General features: G+C 43.4%; 1 long non-coding RNA gene across 1 annotated transcript in view; it reads left to right on the top strand.

The window, feature by feature from the left end:
• Positions 1-3329, top strand: part of LOC127576142 (uncharacterized) — a 34431-nt gene extending 31102 nt beyond the window's left edge. The window contains exon 3 of the long non-coding RNA XR_007957175.1: positions 3266-3329. This is a non-coding gene — a long non-coding RNA (uncharacterized LOC127576142). The remainder of the gene's footprint in view (positions 1-3265) is intronic.
• Positions 3330-15401: the final 12072 nt, after the last annotated feature.

The following is a 15401-nucleotide window of genomic DNA, read 5'->3' as shown; positions in this document are numbered from 1 at the left end:
TAAGTATGCTTCCTTCTTCCTCTTGACTAAATGTTTCACCTCTCTTGTCAACCATGGTTCCTTTACCTTACCATCTTTTCCCTGTCTCAGTGGGACAAACCTATCCAGAACCCCATGGAAGCTCTTGTTCGTGCTTGGTGGTAGATGGAGCTGGAGGAATCACAGAAGAGCAGTTACTGTTACTACTTAGGCATTTAAAAAGTTGGAACTGAAAATCTGACCTCATCAAAAACAAAAACTGTTTGCAAATGGCAAAAATCCCAGAGTGAGGAAAAATGGAGTACAAGGTGGAGTCTACTAATAAAGTGGTGATTTGTTTTGTATAGAGATAGTAGCTGCAGAGATAACATTGTTGTGCAAGAAATTCAGGCTGGAAGGAGCTCATCAGGCAGATCAACGCTTAGTCTACCTCCATAGAAGATGGCAGGATATTATAAGGGATTCCACAATTTCATAAAGGAAGGCTCATATTTACATAGAGCCTGGATGTCCCCAAGCCAATTGCATATTTTTGAAACATAGCCATTATTGTAAATTGGTATTGTAAATGCCTACTGAGTAATGGCGAAAAGTTCTTGCCATGGTGGGAAGAAAACCAATCAAAAAGTCAACAGGCTTTTGATACTTTTCCATTCCCTGAAATTTCTAATACATATTTTCTGCAGATGTTTAGCTCACAAAGCAAAGTCACCCCAGTTTCTACAATCTGCATTAAGACTATCATGATGGGCTATTGAGATTGGAAGTGACTGAAGAAGATCGATGGGACACTTTGGCACAGTCTGAGTTTGATTTTCAGAGATCGATGAGTTTTGGCTTTGAGGACGTAGGGAGGTCTGAACACAGAGAAGGACATGGATAGAGATTACTCGATCTACTTCTATCTCAGTGTTCATGGTCATTAGATCCACATCCAAAATATTGTGACCATGATGTACGTGATGGAGAAGAGACTAGGCATTTTGAAGATAAGCTTCAGTGACAAACAAATTAGAGATGATCTCAAATCTTTAATTGAAAACTTTTGTCACAGTTGTTTTAATCATTGCTGTATAGTAGTCCATGTACCATGACTGAGATAACTGTCCAATAAATATAAACAAAACATATTGGTCAGTAGGTCAAGCAGCATCGTAAGAAAGAGAAACAGAGTTAACATTTCAGGTGTGAGACCCTTACTGGAAATGGAAAAGGGAGATAAAGAAGGTAATTCTCAGGAAGGGATAGGAGAAAGGGTATATTTGTGTGAGACCAGCTCACGTAGGCTAATGAGGTTGTCTCTACTTGGCAGAGCTTGGGTGCTTGTTTGTGGAGTACCTGTATTCAGTCCACAGGGGCCACCCTGAGTTTCCTGTTCCTGCTACTTTGACTCTCCATCCCACTTTCAGACCTAATCTGTCTGTGGTCTCTTGACCCGAAACGTTGACCACCTGCTTCTCTTCACGGATGCTGCCTGGCCTGCTGAGTTCCTCCAGCATTATAGTGTTTTTCATCTGGTTTCCAGCATCTGCAGTCCTTTCTCTTCTGTGGCACTGATATGATGAGGCCCAATGCAAGCTTGAGGAACAACTCCTGCTTTCTTTGTATAAGAACTGGCCACTGCTGCTGTAATCCATGATATTGGTTCAGTTTTTTGTCTGGACAAGTCCCACAGCACTGCTATTAACAACACATAACACAGACAAAGAGGCATAATCACCTTTGATTGCCCCCATTAACCTATTGGACTGGCCTCACCTCTCAGAGGTGCTCCCTTTATTTTATCCATTCCCTCCTGCCACCTTGTTCCTCGTTCTAATGATGGATTTCCAACCTGAAACATTGACTCTGTTTTTCTTCCCCCAGATGCTACCTGACCTGCTCGGTGTTTCCAGCATTTTCTGTTTTTATTTCAGATTTCTAGCATCTGCAGTTTTGATTTTCATTTACTCTCGAAGAAAGCCTGCAGTTTGTTTGCTGTCTCTTGGAGAAATGACTGTTATCATGTCTAGATGTGCATTCAGTTCCACTGGAGCCTTGAGATATCTAAGATCAGTGGCCTTAGGAGGGGCAAAGCACTTTCTCCAGGCACAGAACACATTATCCGTGAGAACGTTACATGAGCCAATGATCTTGCATGATATTAAAACCAGGGACTTCCTTTTCTCCTTTCCTGAGATCTACTACACTTTACTACAGTTTACGGCTGCTGTTTGAATAGGAACCCAGAGTTGTCCCTACATCTGCATTCTGCTTTCAGCTTCACCATGTTAGAAGTAAAATTCACTGTGAATGGAGTGCCCCAAAACTGAGTGGGAATAATTGGAAGCAGTACAATTGATGTTGTTTTTATCCAGACTCTGCAGAAGTAAATAAAGTCAATCAGGGCAGAGTGTCCTTAAATCAGCGCCTGGTGTGAAAAAGTGCAGGTAGGTACACAATCAACTGCTGCCAACCCCTTCTTTATCAAACAGATAAATAGACAAAAGTGGCTCAATTTAAATGTTAATCTGCTTGCTGCACTGCCATACAACAGCTGTGTTTGTTTACTTCTGATATCAGATTTGACACTGAGCACAGACTGACGTACCATAAATTGGTGTAGATCAATGTTCCCATCTAATGGCAGATTTGGCATGTAAGATTGCGGATATTTACCTTAACTGAGATGATTTACAGAGAAAAGATGTTTGAATTACTTGCCTTTTTTTCTGTGTGGATACAGAGATTAAGCTATTTACAATAGATATTTCGGCAACTCAGAAAAGCAAACTAGAAAGGAAAAGCTTCACCAGAGACAAGCTGAGTACCGTGCGTCTACTCCCCACACTTTTCACATCAGTGCAGGACACATATTGTGACAAAAAGAACATGTCATCTGCTGTTGTAATTACAAACATGCAGTATGGAGAAGATAAAATAATACTATTTTTGTACTATTAAACCATTGTTTAAATCAATCTAAAGAAAGTAAACATTAAAACTGAAGGTGTAATGCATCACCATCATTATTGCCATATCATACATTATTTGGTATTTTTGTGGGGTTTGAATTCTTTACTAAAATGTGTTAATTACACATTTAGTTAAATTAGCAACGGATGTGATTCTTATTATAACTTTTTCTTCCAAATGCCATTCAATGTAATTGGATGTGGCCAGTAGTTATTTGCTTGAGAACTACAGGGATGTCAAGGTGGGAGCAGGGTGAGGAAGCAATAAGGTTTATTAATACTTATTTATTGTAACTGGATGATGTGGTCATTGCAATGCACTATTTTCATAGGTGAAGGAAGAGAAGCTATCTTCTTGAGTGACGTATGGCACCCTGGTTAGTGCTGCTGCATCACAGCTCCAGAGACCAAGGTTTGATCCTGACCTTGGATGTTGTCTGCGTGGAGTTTGCATGTTCTCTCTGTGACCACATGGATTTCCTCCGGATCCTCTGACTACCTCCCACATCTGAAAAATTTGATGGCTGGAAGGTTAAGTGGCCACTGTAAACTGCCCCTAGTGTAGGTGGGTGGCAGGAGAATCGCGGGGGGGAGGGTGGGAGGGAAGGAAAGGTGGGGCAATGTTGGAGTCGATGGGCATGTGAGAGAATGGGTTACTGGGATATAACTGGGGGAATGGGATTGATGAGATTACACTGAGGGTCACATACGCTTGATGGATTAAATGGCCTCCTATATCCCGAGAAATATGAAATAAACATAAAGAATGGGAAAGGTAAGGTGGAAGCAGAAGGAAAAGCATGAGTAGGATAAGGAAAAGTGGAAGGGGAGAAGAAGAGGAAGGAGAAAGGTTTTGCAAGCCATTTATCAGTTTTTCTATTGTTAAGTTGTGAATGCTGTATACAGAGGGGGTCTGATGCAATGAATTATTTCCTCAAGAACGCAATGGCAACCCTGATCTCTCTGGAGCACAGGAATATTGGAAGAAGGTTATAGCATTCATCTCCTTGAGGCTGATCCACCATTGGATGAACCATGACCTAACTCCATTTAGGCAGGCGTGGTAGTGTAACGCTATTACAGCGCCAGCAACCCGGGTTCAATTCCCGCCACTGTCTGTAAGGAGTTTGTACATTCTCCCTGTGACTGCGTGGGTTTCCTCCGGGTGCTCTGGTTTCCTCCCACATTCCAAAGATGTACAGGTTAGGAAGTCGTGGGCACGCTATGTTGGCGCCGGAAGCGTGACGACACTTGCGGGGCTGCCCCCAGAACACTCTACGCAAAAGGTGCATTTCACTGTGTGTTTCGATGTACATGTGACTAATAAAGATATATCGTATCATCATATTGGTCTCCGCAGAAGGCCAGCTCCAACAATTAGACTGTGTGTTCTAGCCAAACAGCAGAGATAGTTCCTCTCTTTCTACTCTATCAGCTCCCCTTAATATCATGAAAACTTTCATCAGATCACAGCATTACTGCACTCCTGGGAATAAATTCCTTTCGTGCATCCACTTTTCACAATTCGAGCCCTCGATGTCAGTGTCATTCCTTATGATTGTGTGCTGTGCCCAGGACAGGTCATTCAATATGTTAATGCTCAGGAATTTAAAGCTGCTGACCCTCTCCACTGCTGATCCCCCAATGTAGATTGGTGCATATTCACCGTCCTTCCCCTTCCTGAGGTCAACTATCAGCTCTTTAGTTTTGCCGACGTTGAGCGAGAGGTTGTTGTTGCGACACCGCTCAACCAGATGTCCTACCTCGCTCTGGTAAGCTGACTCATCCCCACTTGTGATTTGTCCAACAACAGTAGTGTCATTGGTGAATTTGAAGATGACATTGGAGTCAAAAATGATAGTCACTTTGATTATTTTCTGTATGTGTTCATGAGATTTTAATGATCTATGTACAAGGACCACCTTTGAATCCTCAGTAGATTTCCAACATTTACAATAAAATCTGTTCCATCCCTGTTCCAGCCTATCTATTAATATCTCTATAATTTATTTAGAAGATCCCCTCCTTACAGTACTGCCTCCCTTTGCTTGGATCTGTAGTTTTGTATTCAATCCTCTGAGTGGTTAATAGATATGGTGAATAGCTGTGGACACCACACAAATCCTTGTGGGACACTACTTTCTACATCCTGCCAAGTTGAGCACCTGCCGTTATCAGTCCTCACTGTTTCCTGACGCTAATCCAGTTCTCTAACTAGGTCAATAATTTACCATCAGTTCCACAAGCTTTGATGTTACCTAATGCAGGATTTATTCAGTCACTTCTACCGAGAATTCAGTTGGTTTTGTCAGGTATAAGGCCAACCTTTACACAGTAACATGAGATCAACTGATAACGTTCAGTGTTCTGTCACACCATCTTTAACTATAGACTCTAGTAAATCAAAGTCAAAGTCGAATTTATTGTCATATGCACAAGTATGATGCTGGACCAACCAGTCAATAATTACCTGGATTCCACTTCTTATTTTCTTTAAACAGTAGAGGAACATGTACAATTTTCCAATCTAAGGAACAAGTTCCAAAGCTGAGGGCAAATTGTAGGGTTAAAATTAAGTTTCCAGCAGGATGCCCTATCTTCAGATTCCCATCTGAAGTGATCTTGGTTAAAAATACTTAAGATATTTTTTTAAAAATCTCTATCATTAGAAGTGATTGGTTACACATGCAGGTTAAGAGACAATGATTAATATTAGGCATCCAGTTCTGAGCTTTTGCCTCCATTTCAAGAACTTCCTCTCTGTTCCAGATTGCTCATTCCCAGTCTTATGAGTCCTGCACTCCCATTTGGAGATTGCCTTTATTTATGTATTTGTTCACTGGGTGGCTTCCTTCCATGAGCTGAACGCTGTGCGAACTGGATTTTGACTGACCAGACTCATTTCACATAGCATGCTGAGAGGGAGGAGGTGCCCACGCAATAAAGCGAGGCAGGATTGCCACAGAAGTTTCAAAAGTGCAAATTCACTGCAGCAACAGCTGCCCTTCTGTTGCTTCAGGAACCTTTAACCAGTAGTTAGCAGTTGTCCAGTGTGCAGGTATAATACAATCAAGCTCCACTGGGTTATCCCCTACAAAGCCAGGAGACACTGGGCTAGATTTCGTACCCTTAACCATGCAGGTTCACAGGCGATCAAGGGCCACTGGAGGTCTGGAGGTAGCATGGGAATCTGGAGGTAGTCATCATCATTCAGGACAGGAGACTCAAGGCAAGAAATTCAAAGCTAACAAGGCTAGCCAAGGAGTATGCTTTTTGGTGCCTTATTGCCAATACACCAGACTGAAGTGATGCAACAGTGCAGCCCTACTGGAGAAATCGTCTGCAGTCACTAAATACAATGGGGATTTGCCATGGGATACAAAATTATGGAGAAGCATCTAACACAACTGTGAGAAGCTTAATCAACTATAGAAACTGAACTAACTGCAGGGTGGGAAGAACAGCTCCAGTCGTGTAAATTTTATATTAAAGGGATTTATTGCTGGAGCCTAGTAAGTTAAATCAGTGAGAACATGCATAATTTTTGCACTGTAAATAATTAATGGTAGTGCATACCTGATCCAACTAGGTTGAATAAGTCTGATGATGTGCACCCTTTGCATTAGTGCAATGCAATTTGAGTACTTGCCAAGTGTTACCCTCCGCTTACTGCAACCTTACAGGGTAAATGTTGGGGATTGCCTCAACCCTTTCACTCTCCCGCTGTAAGACACAAAGTTATTATTCCCCTCTGTTTAGTAAAATTTTATCTTTCAAGCATTGAAAAGAGCTGCCGGTGGTCTTTTTCAAAAATAATGTTCTTAGTTGTATTGTGCACGCATGAGATACATTTTGCCGCTGTATAAATTTGCCCCCATTATTAATGTTTTGTCATAAATGAAACATTTACAGTTCAGTCAGCTGCTACGAATGAATTAGAATCATTCACAATTAGCCTGAACTGCATACCTGTCACTGAAAAACCTCCATTTAGTTATGGATCAGACTTCTTAAATCTTTACTACACAGTGAAGATTTATAGAGTCATAGAGAGACACAACACAGAAACAGGCCCTTCAGCCCACCGAGTCCATGCCGACCATCACCCACCTGTTTACATTAATCCTACATTAATCCCCTTTTATTCTCCCCACATTCCCATCAACTCCTCCCAAGATTCTACCACTCACCTCCACACCAGCGGCAATTTACTGTGTGGCCAATTAACCTGCCAACCTGCATCTGTTTGGGATGCAGAAGGAAACCAGAACACTCAGTGAGAACGTGCAAACTCCATACAGATAGTGCCGGAGGTTAGGATTGAATTCAGGTTGCCGGAGTGTGAGGCAGCAGTTCTACTAGCTGTGCCACTTTTCATTCTCCCTCATAGCCCCACCACGCCCCGTACCACCAACCTCTCTCCCCACCCCACCCCCACCTAGCCCCCACCCCACACCCTGTACAATTGGCCCTGAACTGATCAGCTATCTCAAGAGAGTTGAATGGAACTTGTTCTGTCGTTAATGTGAGGCTAAGTTAAGGAAATGGAATAGACGTTCTGATCAGTCCCAATGCAACATTACAAAATAAATGATGCAACTGTTCCTGTTGTCTCACCCCAGAACAGCTAATCAGAGCCATTGACCATTCCTGTTGAAAGTTATAACCTGTCAAGTAAATAGGGCCACATCACTGACTGATTACACTGACAGGGGAGCCAAAAGGAGGTTAAGTACAGTGTAAGCACTAGTTTTGGACCAGATGGCTGACTGTCTTTGTTCTACGCTACAAGTTCAGCATGATTATCCAGGCCATAGCTGGGCTGAGAGACCAGGCATGCACTGTTTTCTGATTGCATGTACCTTAGGTAGCTAGGAGAGAAGATCTGGCTGCCCAAAAGGAAGCCGTGAATCATGGCTTTCAAGCATAGATGTGTATGAGCTTGTCTACTGTTTCACTGTTGTGAAATCCGACCTGTGACGCAAATGTGATGGATTAGGCTTCATTAGGACCTGAGGGTGTTCACAGAGAACCACAAAAAACGACAGAAGGCTTCATGCAAGAATAACCTGGTAATAGAATGGCAGCTTCTTCACATTTCAGCTCCACAACAGCATTACATATGCTCTAATCATTCCTGTGACTCAGACATCACACAAGGCACTTCAAAACAAAACACATATTTCAAGGAAAATTTTGTAACATACCTCATTGGACAATTACAGTGCTTTTATAAAATGATCTTGGAGTATGTTTGAGCTTTCATAATCACTAGCCACCCCAAAGCTGTTTATAGTCAATAAAGCATTTTTATAAGCGCAGTCACAGTTGTAATGCAGGATAAATCAAAGTAGAAAAATAGACATTCCCTATCTCTGTTGTGAGATAGATCAAGAATTCTTCTGGTTACTACATCTAGCAATAAGCGTATGTAAGTTTCCTCAATCTCCATCGAAGGAGAGCATGCAGGTAAACAGAGGAATGGAAATCTTTGACAATGTATCGACAATGTCGCCACAGCCCAGTGATCAGTGGCGCACCTTCCCTCCAGTGCATGTTTAAAGTGAACACTGTACAAAAGGCTTTCTTTCCTGATGGCTTCAGCCTGGGAACGAGACTGAGACTCTGCAGCTTGTGAGGAACCAGGCATAAGGGAAGAAAGGAGTCCCATGTGTTGAAAATCTCATTGGAAAGAACAGATGGGTTGGAGTGGGTTCCAAGCTGTAACACGATCTGTAGATGCTGAGCAGCACTTTAAGTGCTTGGTGTCACTCTTTTGATTTATGATAGCTTTAGAAACCCCTCCAATGTGTTATTTCCTTGCACCTTATTCCCATCTGCTTGCTTTTCAATGAATTTCTCTGATAAATTCTCCTTCCTCATAATGGTAAACCATACACAGTGGATTCCACTTCAGTGCCAATGATAGGTAGATGAAACATTTCTTGTTTACTCTGAGTAAAGATGTAAAGGTATAGCCCCAAGAGAACCTGTGACCCCTGTCCAAGCACTCTGAGAGGGCTTCGTACTTCTGCGTTTACCCAGCAGCCTGTAATGGATAAGAAATACCAGCAGGAAACCTGACTAACATTACTTCACCCTTTCTCTAGCCCAAGACACTGGTGCCTTCATCACTAGCCTGGTTAACACAGCCCAGGAACTGATTGGCACCTTTTAACTGTTTAACTCAGAAGAGCAGGTGGGCTTTACCTACTGTGCTGTGGGAAGAGAGCAACAAATCTCACCCTGATGTCTGGTGCACCGTTTATTTCCTAGAGGCCCCACTATAATCATTATTCACACAGACGTGTTAAGTGTTTGCTGTTGTTTCCATTAGATGTGAATATCAGGGTGTGTATATCCAATGCCACGTTTAGAGTAGAGCCTGGATGAATTGTGATTTAATCAATACAAAGTGTTTGTGACAGCTCAGAGCCACTTCTAGACGTTGTATGTGGCCTGTTTACAGATGTAAAAACTGGGTCAGGGCTAATGCAGTTCACGAGGCAGAGCAGAGTGCATGAGAGTAAGCCCATGGGAAGAGATGGAGCTGAGAGGAGATGAGATAGCTCATTGCACCTCAGATTACAAAGGTGCCCCTCAAATGCTGTCAGTGGTCCAAGCTGAGAAAAATGATATGATGCCGGCACTTGGATGTTCAATGGCTAGAACACCAAGGAGTCTAATTGTAGAACTGCAGTAATTCATGGCTTTAGCTCCTCAGAAATCGACACTCAGTTCCCGATCTTGCTCATTACCGCATTTCATATCTGGAAATGTCCCTGTTTAACCCTCCAACCCTTCATTTAGACCAAGCTGAATCAGCAGAAACAAAACCACAGGAAAATGTGAGAGAGGTTTGTAATATTCATTGAAATCAAAGCAAGACAGCGCTGCCTGGGAGATAAAGCTTCATGTGTCCCGAATGGCTGTTCCTGGGACTCTGCTGGATTTCTGGACTAGCGAACACGCGGGCAGGATCTCCTCCTCCTGACTCTTGATTGTAAAGATTCTTGCCTTCCAATAAAAACGAACAACATCACTAAATGGCAGTTACATTTAGCAGAATTGAGAAACAGGAATGGGAGTACAGCCCCCTGCAGTATGAGAAAGGAAGGTTCATTTATATAGCACCTCTCAAGACATTCTAAAGTTCTTTATAGCCAATTAATTACTTCTAAAAGGATGGTCATACCTAAAAGCACCACAGCCAAAATTTGCACACAGGAAGATCCCAGAAACAGCAATGAGATCATCTGTCCTGGCAATGTTGATTGAGGCATAATTATTAGCCAGAACAATAGGGATGATTCTTTTCTCCCCCCAAGATGATGCCATGGGAATCCTTTACATTTAACTGAATGATAACAGGGACAATTGCAGATAGGTCTGCTGGCTCGACTGAGAGTCCAAGCAGACTCAGCCATTTGCCTGGACACTCTAAGACTGGAAATGTTCTTGAGAATGAAAGATATCATCAAGAACTTGGGGAGGATGCGGAATAAGGAAGTAGAGCCAAGATGGAGAAGGGGAAAGAGATATTGCAGCTAGAGTCAGGGCTGGAGAAATAGGAGACTTTGGTGAGCCTGCAGGCGTCTATGAACACAGACACTTTAGAAAGACATAGTGGAAATGCTGAAGGCAAATTTTAACCCAGAGATTTAGAAATTTGGCCTGCAGCCAAACACCCCGGATAGCCAAGGGTTGTGCTGAGGTAGCAGGGCTTTGAATACGAATGCAAGATCTCCACAAGTGGTTTACAGGGAATTTGGATAATATCAACAAGGAATCAAAGACACAGAGAGATAACAGCAGAGTTTTAGGGCAGCAGCTTTACCAGAGTCTGTGGACAAGTTGAGTAGCAAAAAGGCTCAGCGTGAGCTGCTGCAGTGAGATGGTGTCAGTGAGTCTGGCACTGACAGTTCTGGTGCAGAAGATGAGACTGCACTAGTTCTGGGGATGAGCTCTGTGTTCACAGACACCTGCCGAATGCAGGGTTTCTGAATGGCCTGAATCAAGCCCCAGCTGAGTTAGATGCCTTAAGAGAGAACTGCATGGCAATTTGCAGGTGATTCAGAAGCAGGGGGTAGAGGGTGGTTGGGGGGAGCCGGAGTGGTGTGGCAGCCCAATACAGTGCAGCCAGCGTGTGGCAAGTGAGACTTGAAGTTGAAAGTCTTGGAGACAATCCAGAAAAGGAAGTCAGACGCGATGATTTTGTGACTTCAAAACGACAGCATTAAAGGTCACGTTTACAGAAAGAGAGTGGGAGTAAGATACTTGATAGTGTGAAAGTAGCGGCCATCAAAGAGGAGGAAAGAGAAGCAATTGAAGTAGAGATTGTTGTGATGCATCCAACAACATACCAGATACAATATATACTGTAATTGTATCTACTACCATGGAGTTGATTAGATTTATCAGTTCTGTTACGAGTCATAGAGTCACTTAGCACAGAAGCAGGCCCTTTGGCCCATCCTGTCCACCCGGTACCCACCTAAACTAATCCCATTTGCCAGCACTTGATCCATAGCCTTCTATGCCTCGGCATTTCAAGTGCTCATCCTGATAATTCTTAAATGCTGTGAAAGTCACTGCCTCCACCATATCTCCAGGCAATGCTTTCCAGGGTCCGAATCAGAATCAGGTTTATTATCACTGGCATATGTCGTGCAATTTATTGTTTTGCAGCAGCAGCACAGGGCAAGACATAAAAATTACTGTAAGCTACAAAAATAACTAAATAGTGCAAAAGAGGAATAATGAGGTGGTGTTCATGGGTTCATGGACAGTTTGGAAATCTGTTGGCGGAGAGGAAGAAACTGTTCCTAAAACTTTGAGTGTGGGTCTTCAGGCTCCTATACCTCCTCTCCGATGGTAGTAACATGAAGAGGGCATGTCCCAGGTGGTGAGGGTCCTTAATGATGGATGCTGCCTTCTTGAGGCACCGCCTCTTGAAGAAGTCCTCGATGGCAGGGAGGGTTGTGCCCATGATGGAACTGGCTGAGTCCACAACCCTCTACAGCCTCTTGTGATCCTGTGCATTGGAGCCTCCATACCAGGTGGTGATGCAACCAGTCAGAATGCTCTCCACCATACATCTATAGAAATTTGCAAGAGTCTTTGGTGATATACCAAATCTCCTCAAACTCCTAATGAAGTAGAGCCACTGGCATGCCTTCTTCATGATTGCATCAATGTATTGGGCCCAAGATAGATCCTCTGAGATGTTGACGCCCAGGAACTTGAAGCTGCTCACCCCTTCCACCGCTGACCCCTCAATGAGGACTGGTGTGGGTTCTCCCGACTTCCCCTTCCTGAAGTCCACAATCAATTCCTTGGCCTTGCTGACATTAAGTGCGAAGGTGGTTGTTGCGCCAGCACTTAACCAAGCCGATCTATCTCACTCCTGAATGCCTCCTCATCACCACCTGAGATTCTGCCAACAGCAGTGGTCCAACCACCAAATGCCTTCTGGGTGAAAATGTTCTTTCTCAGATTCCTTGTAAACCACTTACCCCTATCCTAAACCTAAATCCTCTAGACTTATTTACCTTTGCTTTGGGGAAAAGTTTCCTACTATTTACTCTATCTATGCCCCTTAAAATAGTGTACACCTCTATCAGGTCCCCCCTCAGCCTCTTCTGCTCCAAGGAAAACCAAATCCAGCCTTTCCAGTCTCTCCTCATACTGAACATTCCATCCTGGGTAACGTTCCGCTGAGTCTCCTCTACACCATCTCCAGTGCCATCACCTCATTTGTATAGGTGCGGTGACCGGAACTGCACGCAATACTCCAACTGTGGACTTAATCAACATTTTATAAAGATATACGATAACATTCCTGCTCTTAAATTCTATGCTCCAGCTAATGAATGCAAGTATCCCATAAGCCTTCTTCACCACCTTATGAACCTCTGCTGCTGCCTTCAGGATCTTTGGACTTGTACACAGAACTCCCTCTATTTTTCCGTGCTAGGGCCCCCATCGGTCATTGTGTATGTATTACCTTCATTAGTCCTCCGAAAGTGCATCACCTTGCACTCCTCAGGATTAGGTTCCCTTTGCATTGCTCTGATCATCTTAGCGACTGTTTGGTGCATGCAGTTGATTCCAGGAAGGCATTTTTAAGGACTCTATCATACAACATATTCAGAAGGCAGTCATGTTGAAGCAACAGCTGCAGAACAGAATGTGTGACCAGATGTTTATGAGATCTATCTAAGATGTTATAAGAAATGGTAAACTTCTTGATATTTGAGAAGTGAATCAAATAGAAACCCTTAATGTTGGCAGGAGGATTTGCTGAGCAGAGAGGTTCCAGCAGAGTGGAGAAAACAATTGTGTGTGTAAAGGGAAGGTGTCTGGTTCCAATTGGATAACCGGAGCGGGGCAAATAGTTTAAAGATGTTTGAATAAACAATGATGAATCATCCCAGGATCTAAACTGCAGTGGCTCCCTAGTTTCACTTTGTGAGTATGACAGCGAATGAACATCCCAATGAGACCTCTCTCGCTCTCTCTCGCTCTCTCTTGCTCTCTCGCTCTCTTTCACTCTCTCTCGCTGTCTCTTCACTCTCTTTCACTCTGACTGCACCCCCCCCCTCGCCCCCATGAAGATGTTGTCTCTTTCCACAGGCACTATGCGGTTCTCTATCTCAGCTGTTGCCCAACAACAAATATCAACAGGTCCTTGATCCATGTTACAGGTGGTGGGCTGAGGTGAGAGGGCTGGGGAGAATCGAGGATCACAGCTGATTTTGGTCTACCCAATGTCCAGATAAGCATGCACTTCAAGTTGCTGACTGTCCAGTGGTCAGGAATGGGACACCTGGCTGATATTTCCCTCCCCAACCCAAATCATTTCACCCAATCAAAATGGCCCTAATGGCAACTCATGCCACCCGGAATTTTCCATTCTCACCAACAACCATTCTATGTCTCTTTAAATAAGTATGCATTTTTTGTCACAACTTGTTCTAATTTGTGCTGTGGAACTTGAGGCACTCTGCACTCATTTAGTTCCACAGAACAGGCAGAAACATCCCTTCATTAGTCCCACTCTCTTTGGCAGGTTGTCCTCTCTGAGGGCAGAAACCTGCTGCTAAAGTGATCTTGAAGATCTGAGATTCTGCAGAAGAAGGAAAAGTCTATTGGCTGGAAAATCTAGGCAGCAAAATGTCAGCCTAAAAGTTCAGATTTAAGGCTGTGTCCTCAGCCTCTTATGTTACTCCCTGTACCAAATTCTGCTCTAACTCCATCTACAAGTTTGCAGAAGACACCACCATGGTGGGCTGGATCTCAAATAACGACGAAGCAGAGTACAGGAAGGAGATAGAGAGCCCAGTGACATGGTGAACAACCTCTCCCTCAATGTCGACAAAATGAAGAAGCTGCTCATTGATTTCAGGAGGCGAGGCGGAGTACATGCCCCTGTCTGTATCAATGGCAATGAGGTGGAGATGGTTGGGAGCTTCAAGTTCTTTGTATAAGTATTACCAACAAGTTGTCCTGGTCTAGCCACATTAATGCTATGGCCAATACACCAGCACCTCTACTTCCTCAGAAGGCTAAGGAAATTCGACATGTCCCCAATGACTCTAACCAATTTTTGTAGCTACACCATAGAAAGCATTCTATCCGGATTCATTACAGCTTGGTATGGCAACTGCTCTGCCCAAGGCCACAAGAAATTACAGAGAGTTCTGAACACAGCCTAGTCCATCATGAAAACTAGCCTCCTCTGCATTGACTCTGTCTGCTCTTCTCGCTGCCTTTGGTCAACAGCCAACATAATAAAGGACCCCTCCCACCCTGGTCATTCTCCCTTCTCCCCCTCCTGTTTGGCAGAAGATATAAAAGCTTAAAACACGAACCACCAGACTCAAGAACAGTTTCTATCCCACTGTTATCAGACTCCTGAATGGAGCTCTCATGCGCTAAAGATAACTCTTGATCTCCCTTGATCTACCTTTTCGTGGGCCTTGCATTTGTTTACCTGCACTGCACTTTCTCTGTAGCTGCAACACCATATTCTACATTCTGGTTTTCTTTTTACTACCTCGATGTACTTTATGTATGGCAAGATCTGCCTGAATGGAACGCAGACAAAAACTTTTCACTGTATCTCGGTACATGTGATAATAATAAACCAATACCAATACCAATACATACTATTGCAGAGCTTACAACATAGGAAAATAATTAAGACCAGTGAACTAGGGAGACTTGGGAAGCTCTCTAAATTCACTCATTCTGCATGTATATAAAGGATTTCCATGTGTGTATTTAAGTCAATCTAAAAAATTCTGCTGGATGCCTGGAGGTCTGATAAGTTTAGAAGTATGGCATCTGGACTAGAGACAACCTTACAGCACTTCACCACTAACCTGGTCTTGCTTTGAGTCTACCTGACTGATTATTTAAGTTTTCCCCTGCCTCTGACACCAACACCCAGTGTAGCCTACTGTG

This window comes from Pristis pectinata, chromosome 1 (genome assembly GCF_009764475.1).
Source record: "Pristis pectinata isolate sPriPec2 chromosome 1, sPriPec2.1.pri, whole genome shotgun sequence".
Taxonomy (NCBI): domain Eukaryota; kingdom Metazoa; phylum Chordata; class Chondrichthyes; order Rhinopristiformes; family Pristidae; genus Pristis; species Pristis pectinata.
This window is presented reverse-complemented; position numbering and strand designations above follow the sequence as displayed.